Source organism: Pelodiscus sinensis, chromosome 9 (assembly GCF_049634645.1).
Source record: "Pelodiscus sinensis isolate JC-2024 chromosome 9, ASM4963464v1, whole genome shotgun sequence".
NCBI lineage: Eukaryota > Metazoa > Chordata > Testudines > Trionychidae > Pelodiscus > Pelodiscus sinensis.
This window is the reverse complement of record NC_134719.1, coordinates 26499690-26520809: the sequence shown is the minus strand read 5'-3', so window position 1 is coordinate 26520809 and position 21120 is coordinate 26499690. Positions and strand designations below refer to the sequence as shown.

At 36.8% G+C, this 21120-nt stretch overlaps 1 long non-coding RNA gene across 1 annotated transcript in view; it reads right to left on the bottom strand.

Annotated features, from left to right (window-relative positions):
- Positions 1–7334: 7334 nt before the first annotated feature.
- LOC142830659 (uncharacterized) overlaps positions 7335–21120 on the bottom strand; it is a 33605-nt gene continuing 19819 nt past the window's right edge. The window contains exons 3-4 of the long non-coding RNA XR_012906100.1: positions 20548–20669; positions 7335–8106 (exon numbers count right to left, since the gene is read on the bottom strand). This is a non-coding gene — a long non-coding RNA (uncharacterized LOC142830659). The remainder of the gene's footprint in view (positions 8107–20547; positions 20670–21120) is intronic.

Sequence of the window (21120 nt, the reverse complement as noted above, 5' to 3'; positions counted from 1 at the left end):
CATCTTCACCCTGAGGAGAAACTAGCATGAAGAACGGTGGTCAAAATGTTCCAAATGTCAAAATTATACTCAATTTGCAAAATTTAAAAATTCTGGAAATTTTTCAGCATTTATTTATTAATTCTTCTCCCCCACTCACTCCCTGCTCCATTTTTCAGCTAACTGTAAGTCTAATAATTTTTTTCCAATTTTTGAAATTTTTTATTTTTCTAAATTGGAAATAAAAATAAGGGAGAAAGCAACGTGTTCAATTTTCATCCCTTTTTTTGAACATATCTGGTCAAAAAATTCACCTTTCCACTATATTTACTTACCTTTAGGGAATTAGTGAAGATGTATTGACATGATAAAAATTAAGTGCTACAAAACTGAAAGTATTTCATCTTATAAAATTTCCTGAACATAATCATACCTTTATAGGAATATAAACTGTGCAGAAGAAAAATCAGCAAACCTGCAAAATTAAAATTTTTATAGAGCACCTTGTTTTCTTAAGTGGCATTAAGAAACAATGTGAATAGAAAAGAAAATCAGGGGTTATTTACAAATCATGGTTCTGACAGCTTGACACCATATCTAATAATAACAAGGAATCAGAGATCTATTTTATGAGTCAGAAAGATAAAAAGATAATTCAGAAGCAAATATACAATTCTAACCATCTCATTCTATTTGCTCTATTGTCACATCTTGTACTAGCAACTCATTTCAGATAATAAAAAATAGTATGGCTAGCAACACTTAGTTCTTTGTTGCTGTGTATTCACTCCCTGGTAGATTATGTAAATATTATTGACAAAAGTAATCATAATTATGAGTAATAGTAGATATACACGTTTCAAGACTAAATAAGCCAAGATGATCTAGATACCAGTGTCCATTCTTCCCCTTTCTGACGTCATGCTAGTAAGCATATTGTAATAGGCTGTGTCTACACTGGCCACTTATTTCGGAAAAGCAGCCACTTTTCCGGAATAACTTGCCAGCTGTCTACACTGGCCGCTTGCTTTTCCGGAAAAGCAATGACGATCTAATGTAAAATCGTCATTGTTTTTCCGGAAAAACTATGCTTCTCCTGTTCGGGCAAAAGTCCTTTTCGGAAAAACTGTCCTGGAAAAGGGCCAGTGTAGACAGCACAGTAGTCTTTTCCGCAAAAAAGCGGAAATGACGATCGAGGATTTTTTGCAGAAAAGCGCGTCTACATTGGCCACGGCCGCTTTTCCGGAAAAAGTGCTTTTCCGGAAAAGAATCCTGCTAATGTAGACACCCTTTTTCTGGAAATACTTATAACAGAAAAATGTTCCGTTTTAAGCATTTCCGGAAAACGGTGCCAATGTAGACGTAGCCATAGAGTTTAAGGCCAGAAAGGAGCTGTTGGTATAAGATAGCAGCAAAATAATGGTTTTTGAATGTCTCCCTATGCAATGATTTTCTGGTTCAGTCTTACACAAAGAGCTGTTTCTGATATTTGACATGAAATATGGAAGCAAGGATCTGCATTGACTGAGGATAGTAATTGAAGGTCTCATGGTTTTATTTGTTCAGTTGTGCCAAGCACAGTAATATTGTTCCTGTGTCTCTAAAGTATCCGAATTAAGTCTAAACTGGCATTTTATTTTGGAATAGAGAATAGAATAAAGTAGAATTTGGAAGAAATTCTCATTTGCACTCTCTTCTAATCCTGTAGCTCCTTTTTATTGCCTGTAGTCGTCCTCCACTTACCAATCAGTCAATAGGAGTTGCAGGTCTTTATCATCTCAGGCTACTATTTTAGTTGCCAAATTATGGATTTACATTCCTAACATTAAGAACCCATGGTTGGAAATATATTAGACCTAGTGTAATGATTTTCAAAGACACTGAACACCAGGAGCTTGAATTGACTTCAGCATGATTTATATGTGCTCAACAAATTAGACCAGAAATGTCTATACCAATGTCAATTACACCAAGATTATATTACTGGAATTTGATAAGGTAATTTCAAGAAATGAAAAGACGCCTCAAAATGTAAATGGTAATTTTTGCCTTCTCCTCCACACTTTTATAGGGAAATAGAATATATTTTTCTTAATTATCACTGGAAAAAATAGATGTGTGACCATATGTGTAAACGTATGAAAACTATAGTAGTCCATTAAGCTTACTTTTCAACAGCTTAGCTCTAATAACCTCATGTTGGAATGTTTACCATTTTTAAAAATATTTTTATATTTAAAAAGTTTAGTAATTTACAGGAAAGTTAGTTTCTAGCAAGTATCTCTTATTCCTGTAGTTCTGTCTTCATAAAACTGGTTTTTTGAAGAACTTGCTCATTGCACATTATGTTCATAGGTGCAAACAGTACTTGAGTCTCTGGAGGTGTGTTTTATGCTGAGATGCAAATTATGGTTCATCAAGACTGCTGTTATATTATGCTGGTAATTACTCTACAAACACATTGAGAGACAAATCTAAATGGGTAATACAGATATAGAGGAGAATGGGAAATAGAGATGTGAAGTGTTTTATGCAGGGTCATGCAGGAAGACAGTTGTAGAGCCAAAAATTGAACCCAGAATCTCCTGATCCTTTGGCCAGTGTCTTGGTCACCAGACTACTGATTATTTCTTCAGAGCTTTTCTAAAGCCTAATGGTTACATGGCAGATGGGTCTGTCTACTAACTTTCACTGGCTAAAATCCCCTTTGTAGCTTGGTGTAGACTCCAGTTTGAATGACTACACAGCTACTCAGCACTCTTTTGTTGAAGTTTTCTCCAACCCTTGATACTCTCCAACCCTTGTGTAGGTTCCCATAGATGGGTGTCATATAAGGGATGAAAAATTGATCCTGAATATGAGCTTCAGGATTTGGCACATAGATTTTATTGCTAATAATGCTGCCCTCATGAATCCTGTAGTTTCCAAATAAGTTTAGGAGAGATGGTAATATTTGAATCACATAATGTATTTAGTAAAAGCTAATTTTTTTTACACATGTGAGGATTATTATGTCAATAATATCACATATTTACTGAGTAAGACCTGTCTTCTCTGGGGACATTTCCTATAATTGGAGCTGAATCATTTTCCATTAACAGAGCTGAATCAAGAGTGATGGGCACTTTCTGACTTTGCTCTTGGAACTGAAAATGAAATGGAGAAAACCTTCAAAGCCATGGAGAAAAGCCATAGGGTGCCCATGTGCATACCAGCAAAGTACAGATAGAACCAGTAAAACAGAGAACTGGAAAATGAAGTGAAAAGGGAAGATTGCCTATAGTTCCAGTGTTATTTGCAGTTGAATTAGCATTACTGAAGTAGTAAGAAGAAACAGCTGTGTAATGAGTGAGAATGTTCAAGACTGGATATAAAAAATCAAATAAAATGTATTAAAACAAGGTTACTAAGGGATACAGAAGATTCTAAGCAACTAAAAATTAGGAAAAATAATTGATAAATCTATTACAGAGAAATAATGATATGGGGAATTAGAGTAGAAAGACTGGTCAGAATGACCTGAAAAAAAATTCCCTTTAATTAATGTTGCTTTCTTAAAGATAAAGGTTATACTAAAGCATTAGGAAATTCTAATTTCTAATTGCTGAATAGACATTGTTATAAAAAGCATTTTAATATTGTTTTGATGCAATTTAGTCGTTATATCCATATTTGTCTCCAAACAGAATTAAAAATCTTGAGCTATTCCTCTTGGCTGAATCCATTTCCCCTAGCTGATTTCTCACTAGCATTTGAAAAAGAAATGTCAAATTATTTTTGTTTCTTTGGCAGGGAATATATCCCTGCCAAATAAAATATTCCTTTCTTTCTCAGGAGAGTGGGCTCTTGAATTTATTCGCTAGTGTCTTTGCAATCTGCCTGAGCCAACTCTCTAGCCTGACTTTTTCTTCACTTTAATGTTACACCACTAGTGGCGCCCAACTTTTGTCACCACTTAAAGAATTGAAATAACTGCAGCCCATGGGCTAAGAAATCTTTACAGAAGTGAGGCTAAAGTAGACACAGTGGTGTGCTATCAGTGGGGCCACTGAGAGACACGTGGTTCGCTGTAATTGAAAAAACAAAACAAACAAAAATCATCACAGTGATAAAATGGAAAAATAATTCTCATATTGGAAGCAGACAAAAATGATCATCTCTGGAAATGTCTCATTAATCAAAGTCCTCCAAGGCTTGCTCTATGTGCCATACAGAAACAGACACTGCATGGCTTGTGGCCATCTAAATAGAGACAAGACGAATGGGAATTTCTGCATTTACTTTAATGGGGCCAGGATTTCACCCCTCTCATTTGGATTCACATCTGAACTTGGGTCATAAAAGGGCATGGAAATATTTGTAGAGAGTGGGAGGAAGCAGGCCAAAGTGGTAGAGTGATTAAAATACTACTTAAATATTGTATATAGAGTGCACATCTTTCTTGTGCAAAATATTGGGGTGGGTCCCCTTGTCCCCTGATTCTAGCATGGGTTCGATATATATTACAGAAATGGGAACTAAGCTGTTTGTGTAATAACTGCTTCAAAAGTGGGGTTTGCAGTAAGGGGTTTTGTTCTCCCCACTGTAAAGCCTGTGAAGTGTTGATCTTATTCTAGCCTTCTGAAAACACTTTTTAATTTTTATTTAGAAAATAAAATGAATAGGGTAGCCATTGATTATTATTCAACTGAAGGAACAGATTGAGGAACTTTGACTAATGTAAGCAGTCCCTTTGAATCCATTGAGTCTACCCAGTGTAAAATCCCAGAACTGGACCCCTAATCATGCCAATAATTATTCAATCAAGAAAATCAGCTCTTCTTAACTGTCTCATCCAAGATGTAAGGAACTACTACACATTTGTTTCTTTGTCTCAAGTAAAGTAATTACTAATATACTATATAGTAGCAATTGCCTGTGTAGTTGTTAGGTAGCCCTTGCTTATGTTCTGGATCAGAACAGGAGTGCTCAGCATTTTGCAGCCCTTACTGAAACTACAGTCTTGGGAAAACATAATATAGAATAACTAGAGAAATCTCCTGAGTCTGAAAATATGAAGATAAAGAATGCTGTCAACTTCTTGGGTCACCCTGGCAAAATTTGTTACAAGTACGATACATTTATTATTGTCTCATGACAAAAGCAAGCTATTGTTCCATAGGCTCAAAAAATCCAGTCTAATTCCATTTGCTTCTCAGGGACTTCAAAGCAGTAATATTTGTAATATTAAGCAAAACTAAAATGTGGGAGTAATTTGTGTTAGAATTCTTTTCCTGGATACCATCTTGGATATTACAGCCTAGTCAATAAGGCTCTTTGGTTGTATCCTTATGTATGCTAAACAAGTGAGAGTGATGCACTTGACTTTGCAAATCCACTTTATGCTTTGCTTTCCTGTGCAGGGTAAAAATATTCAGTGTTTTTTTAAAAAAAGAAGAAAAATAAAATATGCTAATTTAATCCTGCAAAATAAAATCCTTCATCCTTTTTATATTGTAGGATTTTTTGCTCTGTTTCATATAACTGCATATTTCATTTCATTATTGAAATTTATTACATGAAAAGTGGTACATTGAGTGATGTTTTATCACTGTTTAATTATCCTGCGGTAGCCCTAAGATGCCTCAGTCTCTTATATTCTAAGTCTGAGATATGATGCGCATAACAGTAAAAGTTAATCACACAAGCATTCATTTAATTATATATTATTTAGCAGTCTCAATGTTATTTAAAATTCTAATGTTTATAACTCTACTGACTACACTTATTTTTAATAAAAACAGGAAATTAAATTTTCCATCTTAAACCATGCTAACATTTTCCTTACTAAAGAAATGAGAGATTTTATAAGGAAGGACACTTCATTGTTAATGATTTCATAGCTAGAGAGGATAAAGCCTATGCTCTTCTATTAGCTTTTCTTATTCAATTTCCCCAAGCCCTATGTCTATACCAGTGACCTGAACTATGAGAGGTTATTTACAATAGAATTACCAATACTCTTAAAAATTCAAAAATTCAAAAATTCAAAACTGAGCAAATGGCAAAGGTTTATATTTTCTCAGAAATTATTATATATAGTCTTCTTAATGGACACTGTAGAGTTCCCAGATAGAAAACCTGCTAAGCTGAAGGTAATGTTGTGATTACTATCAGTCACTAACAAGGGGAGAGGGAGAAATTTTGAAGAGGATTGTAGCTTAAAAACAGAATGATTGGCTTTTGGTAAAGTATTAGATTGGAAGTCAATGATTCTGGTCCTATCTCTGTCACAGGTGTGTCCTTCAGCAAGTCAGATATTTTCTTTGTATTTTAATTTTCCTCATTGTAAAATGGGATCATAGGAGACTAAGACACTTGAATTGTGTTATTGCAGGAGCTGTAGTTTAAGTGTTAGACACAAAACAGCTGGGAATGATGACTGGGATCTGTGATTTCTACTAAGAAAATGTTAGAGGAAAAATAATTGTGACATACAACATATACTGTCAGTTTTCATTTTGAAGGCTATTTTCACAAATAAAAGGGCTGTAGATTTACAGTGTTTCAGAGGTGCTGGGCATAAGCCCCTATTGTACTATTTGTATGAGGTCATCACTTCTGAAAATGAGGCTATTCATGTTTCCTCTTAAAGCCTAGGTCTACCAGATTTTTGGCAACATTTAAAACTCTACAGGGACTGAAGGATTGTTCAAGCCTTTGAAAATCTGTATTACAGTAATGTTTGCACCTAACCTTCTCCAAATGTAGTCCTGTAAACTCATATTGTTAAAACTTCTTAAAAATACAAATTTCTATTTTGGAAGAGCTAGTCTGAGATGTGGCTTGCTTGTCTTGAACAAAAATGTTACAAGAAATTTCAATGAGTGAAAAACTACAGCTATGTTTTTCCAAGTCATATTTTAACTTTGAAGTTGATAGAGAAAGGAGACAACATCAAGGAAAAAATGCCCTCCTTTTAGCTCTATTTAAAAAAAAAAAGCCAAATTTTCCTTAACATAATAAACTAGCTTTCAATCAATGTTTAATCTTGACATCTATGGATGGATTTTTGGAAGGGCCGAAAGCCTCCATATTTCAAATGTACTCCCCTACAAAGGAAACACAACATAATCCATCTTTTACCTAGAAATAGAAATATTGCATTGAATTATACAGCCCAGGGCATCTTCACTAACTTCAGCAGCATAAGAGAAAGGAGAAGGAAGAATGTTTTGTGGAAATCAGGTGAAAAGCTTTTTTTCTGAGTGAGGAGAAATATACAGCATAAATATAAAGGCTTTGATGTCATAAAAATAAAGAAACTACTATTAATATTTATTATAACAGAAACCAAAATTAGTCTTTGTATCCAAAGGTCCCAGTGAACTCAGCTGAGATTACTGGAGACACAAGTGTACATCTGAAGGGAAAATCTGCCCCTTTAATAAGGATTTAGGCTGAATGTCAGATGACACACACATACAACTCAAGCTGAAGCCAAAGCTTCTGGGACATAGCACCTCTTTAGATTAGGTTTAATATCATGCATCAGCTCTTACCTGGGACACCAATAAGGGGCAGCTGCCTGGGGGTCAAGCAATTTAAAAGGGCTCGATGCTCGCGGCATCAGCAATGGCAGCCGGACACCCGGGACCTTTAAATCACCACCAGAATTCTGTGCACCATGATCTGGGCAATGCTAAAGCTGGGTGGGAGAAGCTAACTCCAGCCCTACCCCTTCTTCCAGAGGCCCAGCCTCTTCCATGGGGCTTGGAGCTGAGCCTCCCCTCCTTTTCTAGGGCCCTGGCAGTCCATTGGGCACCCTCTCTATGATGATAATATTGTGGTAAATTTGCAGACAATGGTAATGTCTCTTTTCTAGAAAGAGGGTTATTAGTGCCAAAAAAAGTCACCCAGCCTCACTTCTTCGTGTCTTTTACAGTTTTCAGAAAAAAAAATCATGTGTTTCTCTCTTTCTTCCACTGAGCGATCTGCTCACAGACAAAGCAATGGCAGAAAACTCTAACATTGCAAAGTTGTTAATTTGACTAATTTTATTTCCAGGTGATCCACAGGTAGCTTCTCTGGTTCTTCCATGTTACCAGTATTGGGAACAATATGCCTTTCTTTGTTTTATTCAGTATTCTGCAGGGAAATAGGAGAGAGAGAAAAAGTTATATCCATTCAAAGAGCTCATGCCATTTTATGAAGATGGCAGTAGACTTAATATGTTTTATGGCCTAGTTTATCATCTATGACTGGAACTATTACGTTGTCTGAATTCTAGGTGAACAGCATAAGCCCATTCAGTTGTAATGAATTATTCACTTCAAGCATGCGTGGATGAGTCTGAAAAGCTGAATATCCATTACTGAAAAACATCAAATTCGGGATGAGTGAATTATCCTTTCATCCACTTCTGGTTCAGGGGTTCAGTATTTGTTTACAGTCTGGCAGCTGGATTGTCTGAAATGAGCCCTCATTTTCAAATACATCTTTATTACAAATAGCTGCAAGAGATGCTGTCAGAGGGCCAAGGTCGGGAAGTCTCATTCTTTCCCTCCTGATGCCACCCTGACAGTGTGACAGGTGTATTCAACTGCTCAACTAGGCAGCCTGCATGCAGTATGTAAATCCCCACCATAAAAAGGTAATCCCAGCATACAATCCCCTCCCAAGAACTGGCTGGTTACATAAATTATATTTCTTCTCTAATCCAAGGTCACTAGTGTTCTATTACACAAAACATATAACATAATGAAATACTGGTATAGCAATGATTATCTTTTGTCTGTATGCATACACATACTCATGTATATTGCCACACCCATCATACAACATAAACCCCAACTTACTCTCTGGATAAAAGCAGCTAAACTTTTACTTTGCTTCACTCTAGATTTTAAAGATGATGATTTCCCTTTCTTGGCCATCCAACTGCAGCTACATCTTGCCATTCCATTACACAATGTACAGCATACTCCTAAATAAATTACTCTAGATATCTCTTATATTTTAAGACCTAGAAGCTTTCTGCTTATACTCTGCAGAGAAAAATATTACAACCTGACAGGCAGCACTAGGTATTATTTCCCACTCCCTGAATTTTAATATGAAACTGACCATGTGGAATGAGAAATTTGGGGCATTACAAAGCATGATAATTGACAAGTGTGCATGGTGTTTCCTGGTCTGATAAATAAAAAGATAAACCTTTTCCCTTTAAAAATAGTATAACAATAATCAGGACTTAATTATACCTTTCCCTTGGCAATGTCCAATACATATTCCATTTATATAGGATCATGCAGGAAAAATGTTTAAAATATATTTGGCTATAACTTTAGAGGAAAATAGACTTCAAAACAATTCATGTGTGTTTTGCGCTAGCGATTTGACTGACTTTGAAGGATTTGTAATATCTTTCTAATGTACATAGCTGATAAAGTAATAATTACTGATATAAAACTCACCTGCCTTTAGTAGTGTAAATGTTTTTAACATCTGTAACCAACATTATTTGGTGGTAACATTAATTCAAACTGATAATGGACCGTGCTGCCATCAAAAGTAATACAGCCTATGGAATAACAAATCACACCTTCACACCTGTATCTGGAATGGAGGTGAAACATTTAGATTTTAATTCACCTGGGAATTGTGTCTTGCAACTCCAAATTACGTGAATTACATTGTGTATCTAAAAATACTGAAGTCAGATGAAAGGCTCAGCTGGATCACAAAAGGAAAAATTGTATTCCAAACTTCAAAGCAGAGTTGTGAAAAGTTGTCTAGTACTATCACACCAATATCCGAGAGAAACGAGAACATATCAGGAACTTCTGCACTTTAATGATCACTGTGATGGAGAGTTGCTGAATGACCTTGCTTAAGTAACTTTACTACCTCAGTTTTTCCACCAGAAAATTGGTTTGATTCTGAGGACTTGCACATAGGAGCAGTCCAATTACTCAAGTGTTCAGGTTGTTGCAGAACTAGATTATATATGATTAGTTCTCTTACTTAAAGTTTGAGTACCTAAATCCCTTTGAAAATTCCAACATTAAGCATTTTGGGTACAATTCCCAAAAATAGACTTAGTCCCATTTTACAAATGACATGGAATCTTAGCTACTTTTAAACATTTTGTACTTTTTTTCCAGTGTATTAGGCTCTGTTGTCTTGCAACATCAGAGTATTTTCTTGAATTATGGATTGGGGGGGGGGAGGGGAGGGAGAATATAGTAGAACCTGAGTTACAAATATCTTGGGAATGGAGGTTGTTCATAATTCTAAAATGTTCATATCTCTTAACAAAACATTATGGTTATTCTTTCAAAAAAAGCTTACCACTGAACAGTGACTTAGAACAGCTTTGAAACTTTACTATGTAGAAGAAAGATGCTATTTTTAGCCATCTTAATTTAAATTAAACAAGTACCTAGTAAAAAAAAAAATTCAAAATGACCCTTTTATTTTTAGTAGTTTACATTTAACACAGTACTGTGTGTGTGCATGTGTGTATGCATGCAAGCGTGTGTGTCTATGCAGCTGCCTGATTTCATGCTTATGGTTCCAAATGAGGTGCTTGGTTTACTGGTCAGCGTGTAACTCTGGTGTTTATAGCTCTACTGTACTTTCTTCTGGTGCTTCAGTTCCCATAAAATCTCTTACACTATTTTATTTTATTTTTATTTTATTTTATGACTCTCCTTAGCAGCTTATCTTTGTAACAGAATCCAGGAAACCACCACTCAGCAAATGGACAGTAAGAATAACTTGTACCAAGCTATGAATGCTAGGCTCAGGGGCCACATTATAGCAGACTATTAAACTGAAGTGCATCACAATGTGCCTAGCATGGCATTTGGGAACAAGTGACTTCAAGTCTTCTCTAGCCTGGTGCTCTTGTTTTTTTAACTCATATTAGACTACAACACACAAAATTATGATCACTTTTGATGAGAATCCTCTTTACCTGAATGTCCCTAGTTATTCTCATCCAAGTGCTTAATGTCTTCTGGAACAACCACCACTCAGCCATTATGGATGAAGCAACGGATTGGTGTTTTCATTGCACACCCAGTGAGTACCCAGTTCATACCAATGAAACTGATCAAATCCGTGGGTCTCATTCAAAGTCTTTTCTAGCATTTTGATCACTTGTCCACTGACATTCCTGATGCAATTCTGCACCCCCTCCCACAATGCTGGAGTCATCCAGCTAGTCCAAAGACTGCCGAAGGACTGTCAGCAGCCAAATGCAGGGATCCCCCCCGTCATCACAGATAGCCAGGTTCAACTATTGTGCTATATCCACCAAACCAAACAAGGCTGTCACACCTACATCTAGCCAAACATCTATGATGTCACTTTGCTTAAATTTAGTAGTGTCTGATGTGACTCAGGTGTGAGGTTTCTAGCTCACAAATGTTTAAATATTAAACATCAAATATTAGCTGAGACCAGCAAGTTCTGCCAGAAGTAGTATCCACAACTATTTATGCTGATTACTTCAAAAGCCTCCATCCAGACTCGGGGGGTTACTTGGCATCAGATGCTGTTGCAGACAAGGTTGTGGAGTGGGCATCTAACAATGATCTTGTCCTCATCCATGTTGCAAAGCAAAGAGGCACTTTCCACTTAGCAAAATGCTCTCCTGGATATTATCTGTGGATGGTCACTCTCAACCTAAATCATGCCTTGTCTTAGAAGACTTCTCACACAGCCAACACAGATCTTCTATTTTCCTACAACATCCAGGCTACATCTAGACTGGCATGATTTTCTGCAAATGCTTTTAACGGAAAAGTTTTTCTGTTAAAAGCATTTGCGGAAAAGAGCATCTAGATTGGCTCTTTTTGCGGAAAAGCATCCATGCCAATCTAGACGCGGTTTTGTGCAAGAAAGCCCCCATCGCCATTTTTGTCATCAGGGCTTTTTTGCGCAAAACTGTTCTCAGTTGTCTACACTGGCCCTCTTGAGCAAAAGCATTTGCGCAAGAGTGTTTTTTCCCAAACGGGAGAGTCATTGTATTTGCACAAGAACACTGATGATCAGACATTAGATCGTCAGTGTTCTTGCGCAAATTCAAGTGGCCAGTGTAGACAACTGACAAGTTTTTCTGCAAAAGCACCTGCTTTTGCGGAAAAACTTGCCAGTCTAGACGCAGCCCCAGTCTTTAGACCCTTTACCAAGCCAGCATGGAACTTCAGCAAAGCAGCCTGGATGTACTGAGGTGATCTAGAAAAAAGTGTTTTCTCTGTGCCATTATAAATAATCACAGTCAATAAAGTTTTAGGAAATTCACAAGAACTATCTTCCAGGCTTCTAGTGTATCCATATCATATGCCACCATGCTGTGTACACACTATGCCTTGAAGCTGAATGTACTAAACTACTTAGCCAGTATGAAGCCATTGGTAAGCCAGATATTGCTGGCAACCTAATTAAATCACTAGATGCCACTAGATGGCCATGGCAGGAAGATACATCTCAGAATCAAGACATTACTCACTCAAGCCAAAAATACTGAAATTTGATTCATCATCTTAGTACAGCTCAGCAGCCACCAGCATCACCCAACCACCTATCACTCCAAACCAAGCTGCTGTCTGCTGAATGTGTCAAAGGCCTTTCATGAGAAGCATGTCAGATGACAAGTCTATGACAAATTGTGTCAATTCCATCAGAGAAACATCATTTAACAATGCACAGAACCATTTATGACCACCAAATTAGACAAAAATCTGACAGATATTAGCAGCAGCACTATGGCTGGCTATCACAACATATTGCCAAAGTTATTTTGGAGTTCCTTGGGACTTCTGCTCAACAATGGCTATTGCAGTTCTTCCCACAAGTGGTCAACTAAAAGTGACTTCCAAAAACATGGCAAATGTCCAAAATCATTGCTCTCCTGAAATAGGGATAGACCTTTATAATATTGAGGACTACTGACCGGTATCTCTGTTGTCTGTTCCAGTCAAGGTGTAGGAGTATCTCATTATTCAGTGCATCTCCCCAGAAGAGGTGTCAATAGTAAGTACATCAAGCAAGCAGGTGGGTTGGAGCACCTGTGATCAAATGCTAGCTTTGACAACACTCATTGAAAATGGTTTTCAGACAAAAACTTGAAGATGGCATATGACACAGGCTGGTACAATGCTTTCAGAGTTCCCTTTTGAGCTACTAGTCTGTGAGCTCAGAGATTTTTCACAGAAAGTAATTTCCCTTGGGGAGCAGGGAAGTGACTTCATTTCTTATGAAAAGTAAAGCCCTGCTCCTATCTAAACCCACTTTTGTTTGCTACAACAAGGCAATACTTTATGGGACATAGAATCCATCTTAAAATAAGTCTCTCATGTTGTTTGCATTGTCCTATACCAGTAAACTCTCTTGGGAGACTACATTTCATCTCCTTACATGAAAGCACTATTCACATTTCTTTTATGTTGGAGAGACTGGAGTCTACACAACAGCTCTATTTTATCTCAAATGAAAATAGAATCTATTGCTCTATAAAAAGACCCAGTGTCTTTTATTGCTACCAGATTGCATCTCCTCATGCCATTAGCTGGCATATAGTTAGAAGATCTGGTTAATATTCTTGCAAATTGTTGCAATGCAGCCATTTTTGGTCACCACTGACAGCTTTGTTAAAATCTGGTGCACTTGTATGTGTTCCACTCTGCATTAGAAAGCATAGTAGACGGGGTTGAACTTCTAGAAAGAGTCCCTTATTGGATCCTCAATATAGTTATTGTTGTTCCTCATTCATGACTGAAGCCCTCCAGCCACCTGGACTTCAATTTCTTTTGGATTCTGTTTGATCTGTGTCACTTGAGTGCTGTATATTTTGAAAGAGCATATACAGTATCTACAAAATGGGTTCAGTTTCTATTTCTGCCTATACTGCTAGAACTCTCTCATCTTGAGGCATCTATTAAGTTACTTATTCTTCACCGGAGTGCAGGGAGGATCATGTTTCTAGACTTGCAGTAGTATGGTTTACAAAAAGAGCTTGCCTACTATTGTCTCATATATGTCGTGCCAGTAATTACTTTGAATGCCAATTGATGGTAGTATCTAAATTGCCCTTGGAAAATGCTGAAATTTACTGACCACCACTATAGGAAAGGTGAGTTTATTTGAGCTTTGTCCTGAAGTAACAGAATTTGGCCTTCAGTCCAAGAGAGGGTCCATCAGGGAAAGAATCCAAGGAGTTGTTAGAAACTGGAAGTTGCTGAAAAATGAAGGCTCACCTGGGGAGCATAGAACAATGAAAGATAGCAGATGGTGCTTAATTTTTCAATTGTTCCCTGTATTTCTTATGTTAATTTATTTTGTTCATTTGTAGAAGTTGTAAATTAGTGTGACGCTTAGTCAGTCATGCCTTGAGCAAAGGGCAGAATGTAACTTAGCACAGGCCAGGTTTCTCTGTCTTCTCTCTTGCTCCAGAGGGGAAATGACCAAAGCTGTCCCTTTATTATGCACTGATTACTGCTCCTCAATGCGGTGTTAAGTGGACAGGCCTGTATACTGTTGGTTGGGGAGCCAAGCTTCTACCCGTTCTTCATCTAACAGAGCAGAGAGCTGCAATTCATATAGGCCAGCTGACAATAGCAGTAAAGATGTGGCAAAACAGGCTTCAGCATAAGCTAATCACTTGAATTCAAGCACTCCAGGCATCCTGATTATTTACTCTTTTTTTCTTCACAGCTTTCATTATTTGTGCTATCTACCTCACGCTACAATCACACCTTAAACTTTAATATGGATGTACCTTATGAGGCTTTTCTCCTAATCCTTTAATCATTCTTGTGGCTCTTTTCTAAAAACTTTTCAATTTATCAACATCATCTTTAAATCGTGGATACCAGATCTGCACACAATATTCCAGGAGTGGGCTTAATAGAATCGAATAGAGAGTTAAAATAACCTCTGTACTCTTCCTTGAGATTCCCCTATTTATGCATGCAAGGATGAAATTAGGATGCTCATTTTCAGCCGATAATATGCCGTAACCCCTAAATCCTTTTCAGAGTCATTGATTTGCAGCATAGAATCCCACATTTATACATACAGCCTACATTCTTTGTTTCAAGATGTACACCTGCATTTGACCATATTGAAAAGCATATTGTTTGCTTGCATCCATCTTACCAAGAGATCCAGATTATTTTATACCAGTGATCTGGAACCATCATTGTTTACTAATCCCTTCAATATGCAATGAAATCATTTGTGTCATTTGCAATTTTTATGAGTAATGATTTTCTATTTCTTCTAGAACATTGTTAAAACTTTAAATAGCTGAGGGCCAAGAAACAATTCCTACAGGATCCCATTAGGTAAACATCATCTTGATGATGATTACCCATTTACATTTTGAGCCTCACAGCTATTTTTAATCCATGTAAGTATGCATGTTGATTTTGTGCTATTCTGTTTTCTTAATCATAATATCTTCTAGTACCAAGTCAAATGCTTTACAGAGATTTAAGTGTATTACATCACCACTGGTACCAAGTGTGTAATTTCCTCAAAAAAATCTATCAAGTTAGTTTGACGAGATCTATTTTCCCAAAAAAAATATTGATTGTCACCATATTACTCTCCTTTAATTCTTCGTTTATAGAGTCCTGATTTATTATCCTATCTTTTATTATAGAATCTCATATTTATTCCCCTTGAGATCCAACTAGTAGAACTTGCTTCAGAAAAGAGAAGCTGAGGATATAGTTTCTTGCTGAAAATATTATGAAGCAAACTTGTATCTACTGGGAAGACAGCTACTTATCACATTTCTGAGTCAGAAGCAGGATGTCCTCTGTGCGAGATACAAGCTGTAGTCACACATGATGTGGCAAAAGTCATGCTAGTTTCACATCCCAGCTGTGGCTCCCAGGCTAGCCAGCAGTAAGACTCAATGTGCAATGAAATCATTCCAAAACTGAAGTTGATATACATTACAGTAAACAGTAACACTTTAAAATAATTGCTTAATCAATATTAATTCCTTAGGTATCTTTTAAATAGCATTAATCACCATGAACTCATTTGGTATTAATGTGAATGTCGCAGGTACTTCAACTGGATTTTCACTGTAACTTAGGATTAATTGCTTCAGTTAGAGCATTGCGCTAAAGTGTTACCCAGTAAATATGCATGAAGAAACCATAAAAATAATGAAGTAAGGAATGAAACAATACTTTACTTGTATATGTAAAAGTGAAGCATTTGTAATTCTTGCCTTAGCAGTTGACACCTATTAGTAAAGATATATGGATTTTCCAAGTGAGTCTATAGAGGCTTGTTCATCCCAGTATGAATCAGTGGCTAATATTCACCTCATCTCTCATTGCTATTACTCCTTACCAAGATATTTGTTTTTGTATGCTCCAGAGAATGAATTGCCAGAAAATTATGTATGTTTGGTTCTGTGTGCTCATTTACCTTTCATGTAACTGCATGCCGAAAATAAAATTTCTTTAAAATATTAGTTGCTTTGCCTGACCTGAGGAAATAAGCTAGTATGAGCTAGCCCATGTAAAATGAACAAGGATCCAATTTACCATGATTCTCAACAATGGAACATTACTACATGCAGATGTTTCTAGTAATATCCCTGAGGATCAGTTGCATAATTTTGTCCTTCTTTGAAACTGTTTTTTCATAATAGACTCCTAACCAGCCAAGTACAAAATAAGGACACATATATATCAAGAGATGCTGGGCAAACATGGCTACCCAAAATTCAGACCAAATGTGTTCTACTTCCCAAGTACTTAAGGACTTCTTTGTAGACATGTTAATCAACCCAGCAATTGCTACATATATCTTTAAATTCAGTGATTTCAGATTGTGTTATTCTAACCTGGTTGCTAATTGCATTTCCAATTACCTCCCAACTTTAAACTCTAATTTATTCTTTAAGATAATGGAAAGGTTACCCCAATTCAAGAAAAAATATGACTTGTATAGAAAATGTTAGTTGGGCTTTAAATCCTATCATATTACAGAAATTACACTTAGTTTCAAGTTTTCAAAAAATCTCTTCCAGCTAAATACTACATCTGGTGTAACCGGACCTTTCAGAGACATTTAATACCATTGGTCACATAATCCTCCTTGATCATCTGTGGATAATTCTGATCCTTTGTCATACAACCTTAAGCTTGGTTTGATGCATACTATCATCTCTCTTAGATGGTTTGTGAATGCACATTTATATCTTCCCCTATATTCGATGTTTCAGTATGCCTCGACTGTTTTTCACTGTCTATATATTACTTCCTAGTGCTCAGTTCTGTGCATTTCACTTCATGCATTTGTAAAAGATGTCTTAGAATTACTCTCTCTATTTTTCTATTGTAAATGAATTTGAAGTCAGATTTTCAAAAATACCTAAGTGATTTTAGGTAATAGGGATAGCTCAGTGGTTTGCGCGTTGGCCTATGTAGCCAGACAGGAACCCCCTTGTAACATCCATTTTTGCTTGCCTGGAGCATACAGGGCACACAGAGCAGAAGACCCAGGCTGCTGTGACCGTGAATGGCTGTAAACAAAAATACGCCAATTGCTAACCAAGAGGCTGCCAAGGAGTGCCCTTAACTCAAACCCATATTAATACAAACACACATCCATCCGCGGGGGAAGGAATCTCTCGCCCAGTAAAAAAATGTCTAGTGCTCACAATTTAGTTATCTCTCTTGCAAGTGTAAATTAACTTGAAACTTGCTTGTAAAAACTGGCGCCACAAAACGAACCAGTACAATTCGGCATCTTAAATAAGAAAAAAAATACGGGCCCCCAGGGGTATAAAGATAGGTCCAGCAGCGCATTTTCTCTAAGTGTCAATCTACCATCTATCTGCTGGTCGGGTTAGGTGTTTAATCTCCCGAGGCTCCAAAGGGAACGCCCACCTCGTATTCGTCTTTCCTAAAAATTAAGAAACCGGCCCTGGCCTAACACGCTAAAGTCAAAAGGCACAAAAAGGGGTAAAAATTGTACCTGAATGTGGTCCTTTGCTTAAGTATATATATACATAGACTTAAAGCTCTTTAAAGATTAAGCTGTCACTTGGTACCATTATTTCTATTTTCTATCTTTATTTTCTTTGTAACCATTTTTAAAATCTGTATTTGTTAGCATTTAAAAAATAGAGCAATAGCCATTGTAACCATATGCTTTTATAAGTCTTTTAATAAACCTGTAACTGTTTAAGCTTTAACCTAACTCCTTCAGTTGCTGTAATAAAACCAAGCACAATTTAAAAAAACTTCAGCCGGTCATAAAGGGACAAACATAGGAAAAGCTTGGGCGTTTGGATCTGTGTCGCTCCCAGGTGACAAGATCCGTTGGGGCACCTTTTCAGCCTTTCCTAGGCTACCCGCTGCGAAAAAAAACCCTGTGTTCTAGCAGCTAGAATCTAAGGTGTAATAAGCTCTTCCTATATAACGGGGCGTCTGTTGGCCTGCTGGCCACCCTCTGCAATAAGACCCCGGTCCTAGCAGTAAAAACACGAACGTTAAATCTTTTCTCAAAAGCATATACACACACACTGCCCTAACTGTTGGCTGACAGCCTGCTAAACCCAGAGTTGTGAGTTCAATCCTTGCAGAGGCTGTTTAGGGATTTGGGGCAAAAATTTGTTGGGGATGGTATTTGGTCTTGCTGTGAAGACAGGGGACTGGACTTGAAGACCTTTCCCTTCCAGTTCTAGGGGATAGGTAATCTCCATTCATTTCTAAAATTTAAGAGCATAAGTCTCTTTGTCTTGTAATGGGGCTTGTGGTCCTAAGCCAAATAAATGCTTTTGAAAATGTAATCTTAAAAGCTGTGGAAAGATTCCACATTGAGGATGACCTTGGCAATGAAAGAGCATGTGAGATGGAAAGAGTTGCAGGGACTATGGATGAAGATCTAGGAAGGACACCAATTTAGAGAAGTTGGGGCATCTGTGTGAAGTTGGGAATAGATTGACCAAGAAGAAAAAATTGAAGGAATATTTAGAAAACTAGAATTTAAGTTAGAAACTTTTGGAAATCCCACTCAATATACTGTCTAGTTCTTCCAAGTGATTTAGGAGCAAAAACCTTATTAGCTTTGACTAGGGCTTGTGTTTTTCATTTACATAGAAAAAACATTTGGAAAATTCCCCTGTTGTAACTTTGTGTTATCTTTGAATATGGCTTTACAAATGTATTAGAACTGGATGAATAAACTGGATTTGTTTGGCTGTATTCATGTGCCTTTTCTGTTTTCTTTTTAATATTCTAATGAACAAATTTACTGGCAGGAATATTATTGAAAACTGCCAATTTTCAATGAATACTAAAGATATTAATGGAAAGTAAATTCTGTACATGTAAATGTATTTATTTGCAGTATAAACCTGACTTGAAAAGTTACATTTATCCAGCCAGGGAGCAAATATTCCATGTAATTTGGGTCCAGTCATAACTGGCCGACACAGCTTGAATCTCAAGTCTCAAAAGCTTTCAAGAGTGAATATCTACAAACTAAGAGTTATGTATTTGTTCCAGGAAATTGTTCATAGTTCACACACAACTTGGTAAAAAAAAGAAGTGTAATTCTCTAATTAAATCGTTTTATCTGGTTGTTTTTTCTTAGTCAGTAGGGGTTGTTATAGCGTCATGGCACATGGCCTCAAATATTGCCTCAGCTGATCAGCAATAAGTAATCAGCTTTTTCTGAAAGGAAAGTGGTCTCATGAAAACAAGTACCACCAAAAATTATGTCAGGAAGTTTGTTCTTGCAAGATTTTCTGGGTACTGGATTTGGATCATTTCCTGAACTGAACTTCTAAACCTTTTGTGGTTTGTTCTTAAACAGGTTGGAAAGAGAATTTGATATTGAATGGCCCAGAAATATTGATTTTTTTGGTTCTCTCTTAATTGTTATAGTTTGCCTGCATAGCTCCCGCAGTGCTTTCTGTCCATTGGCTCTAGCTAATTTAGAGAACAGTCCAATCCATAATCTATTATGTCTCCTTAAATCTCTTGTTAAAATACCCCACTGATTTAAAGATTTTGTTACTTGCTATAGTAAGTTCTGATTTTCTGACCTCTTCACATTACTGCTGGTGACCTGAATTAATTGCATGGTTATCAGAAGGTAATGAAATCACATTAAAATGAATTAGCATGCAATTATCAAGGGAGTTACAGTGCTTAAATGTTATTTCATGGAAACTGTGAAGAAATATGTATTCAACTGTACACTCGGCTCCGCAACATCTGCTGCTGCTTTATGTCACATGTCTTTGCTACTGAATATTAGAAGAAATTTGGAAATGATGAATCAATATCTGGTTTTAAATCCTAAGTGATTAAAAAGAACCTTAGCATTTCCTCTAAAAGTATTTTTTCAAAGTTTTCTGACAAGAGCTGAATGGTACTACTGAAAGTCTTTTCCAAATATTCATTTAACTTTTTAAATTCATTCACTTGTGTCATCCTTAAACCAAACCCCTTTTGCATTTATTTTCTGTAAATATTTACATGATTAAATTTCATCGAAAGTGAATTTCAAAGTTATATGTACAGTGTTTATACTAACCAATGTTTAAATTCTCTCTTGTGGGTTTTCATTCCATGTCCTTGCAAATTCATTCAATCAAGTATCAGAGGGGTAGACGTGTTAGTCTGAATCTTCAAAAGTGGCGAGGAGTCCTGTGGCACCTTATAGAATCAATGGACACAAATCAGATATTAGGAATGGCAACATACAAAAACCTGTAGGGGAACACTTCAATCTCCCTGGACACACAATTGCAGATCTAAAGGTAGCCATTCTGCAGCAAAAAATCTTCAGGACCAGACTTCAAAGAGAAACTGCTGAGCTACAGTTCATCTTCAAGTTTGACACAATCAACTCAGGATTAAACAAAGACTGTGAATGGCTCGCTAACTACAAAAGAAGCTTCTCCTCTCTTGGAATTCATACCTCCAGATCAGCTACTAGAAGTGGGCCTCATCCTCCCTGATTGGATCCACCTCATCATCTCCAGCCTGATTCTGGCCTGCATATTTATATCTGCCTCTGGAAATTTCCACTACATGCATCTGATGATGTGGGTCTTTGCCCACGAAAGCTTATGCTCCAACAGTTCAGTTAGTCTATAAGGTGCCA